The following is a 2,734-nucleotide window of genomic DNA, read 5'->3' on the forward strand; positions in this document are numbered from 1 at the left end:
AGCCCAGCCACCCTGCGGAGGAAGCCCATTTCGGCCGCTTGTATCCGTGATCTCGTTCTTTCGGTCATGACCCAAAGCTCATGACCATAGATGAGGGTGGGAACGTAGATCGACCGGTAAATCTCTCTCTCTTTGCAAAAATCTAACAATAGAGCATCAAGTGAATATCAAAACTAGGTAAAAACTGTTACTTTATCATTTATTTGTTTATTTTTTTATGACGCATTATTAGGACCAGATTAAGAAAACAAAAATATAATGCTACAAAAATAAAGTTATAATATTATGAGAATAAAGCATAATATTCCGACTTTATTCTTGTAATATGACGTTATTCCCAAAATATTTTATTTGAGAATAAAATATTTAAATATTCTCATATCATTTCAACTTTATTCTAGTAAGATTATGACGTTATTCTCAAAGTATTTTATTCAATAGTAAAATTTCCTTAAATATTATTTGAAAATGAAAATATTAAAACTAAGAGAACAAAGTTATTCTCAATTTTATGACATTTTATCCATAATTTCTTAATTATTTTTATTGTTGTGTTTAAAATAAAAATATCTTTCTTGTAAATAAAATCTTGGATTTCAATGAGAAAATCTAAAGGTCAAATAATAAAAAAAAAATGTAATCTCATATCAAATATTTTCATTTTATTGACATTTAAAGTAACTAATTTTCACTTTGACAGTTAAGATTTTTTTATAATTTTTCACGATTAAAACAGAAAAACTTTGTTGATCACAATTGATTTGTAAAGACAATAAAAGGCTAAAATGTTCAAGAGGTAAATACTTTTTAGTGTTTTTAAAGGTTTTAAATGCAGAATTGGTTTGAAATATCCAAATGTTATGATGCTACGATGTACAGCGTTGTGCAGAAGTTCTGGGTTGATTGTTTACATTCCCTTCACCTCCTCTATCAGAGTCCGGTTCTTCTCCAGCTTCCTTGGCTGATCGTAAACAGCCAGAGGAACAGAGTTGGACCGAAGCCGAACGTCTCGTCTCTCTGTCCTGGTCACACCTGGTTTACCTGTTCCACCCGTCTGCTGCCGCCGCTGGGCGATCAAAGGCAGGAAGCCAGTGCTATCAGACCAGGAGAGAGAGAGAGAGAGAGAGAGAGAGAGAGAGAGTGATGAGTTCATATTTCACCTCCTCATGTTGTCGTCTTGTTGAACAGCATGTGTGTGTGTGTGACCGACACTGATAATAAAACCCAAACACACACAACCTGAGTGTTTTTCTGACATATTTTGACCTTCCAGGACATATAAAGACAGTTACAAAGTCAGCCTTCTGTCATCTGAGGAACATTTCTAGGGTTAAAGATCTACAATCCTAAGAAGATCTAGAAAAATAGTCTTTACAGTTTCCTAACTTATCAGTCAAAATATCAAACTCAGCCTGTTTTTGAGTAAGAGGTCACTGGAGATCTGTGGCCCTGCTCACTACGACATTAAAATAAAAGTAAAACATTGGTTTTGTCCCTACAATTTTCTATTTTGGATATAAATTTACCACTGAAAATTTCACAGAAAGAGAAACACAAAGGGTTTCCATCTGCACCTGTACCGTTTAAACCGTTTCTAAGTTGATCCGAGGGCCACTTGAAACTACTCAAAGGACCGCAAATGGCCCCCGGGCCACACATTGGACACCCCTGCTTTAAATCAGGACTAAAACTCCATCTGATTAGTTACCTGGAACATATTTGATATGTATTGATGATTTAGATGAACTTTAACTATGTAAAAAAATTCAGGCAGCATAAACTAACATTAAAAACAGAAATTTTTTTTTTGAAAATTAAAATTTAACAAGTAAAATTAAAAAAACGGACAAAACAATCACATTTATTTCCACATCAGATGCATTTAAATCAGCTAAGCTGGAGCAGAGACACTCACTCTAATGCAGAGTTTTGTAGTAACTAGCTACTTTTACTTGAGGAACTTTTGTAAAAACAATTACTTTTACTACGCTGTACTTTGTGTACTTTCATTATGAAGTATTTCTACTCGTACTTGAGTATAATTTTTGGGTTCTCTACTCTGATGTACAATAAAACCTAATTCTCTTAACAGTTTTCTCCAAAATGTCCTCAGAACTCAGAAACATGGAGGTTGATCTGCTCCCCACAAACAGAAAAACAAACCGAACACGTTTCTGTTTCACATTTGCTTTCAGATCCATCTGATCGGGGTATAATGTATCCGAGATCCGCCGCAGAGTATCACAGACACACACGCTTATCAAATTCATCCGACCCGTCCGAGTTTCCGTCTCCGCTTCAGACCGCGGCAGTTCTGCAACACGCGGTTACGAAATCTACCTTCCATCTTCCAACGTTTTCTCTCCGTAAACCAGCCGTACAATCCCACAAGAACTGGCTGTGAGACGGTCGGGCGGTCCGACTCGTTTACCTTTGCTCTCTGCTCTCAGATTCCTCCTGGATCCGAGAGAGATGCCTGGCTCCCATCCTGCCCTGAAACAACAAAAACAAGAAACCAACACAGAGGATACAGTGTCAGTTAATTACAGACGGAGACCTGGAGGAGGAGAGAGACTGTTTCACCTGACAACGGTTACCACGGTTACAAGAGACATCTGCCCATCAGTATCGGGGCTGATAGACGACACCACACACACACACACACACACACACACACACACACACACACACACACACACACACACACACACACACACACACACACACACACACA

This window comes from Poecilia reticulata, linkage group LG23, assembly GCF_000633615.1.
Source record: "Poecilia reticulata strain Guanapo linkage group LG23, Guppy_female_1.0+MT, whole genome shotgun sequence".
In the NCBI taxonomy this organism is placed as follows: domain Eukaryota; kingdom Metazoa; phylum Chordata; class Actinopteri; order Cyprinodontiformes; family Poeciliidae; genus Poecilia; species Poecilia reticulata.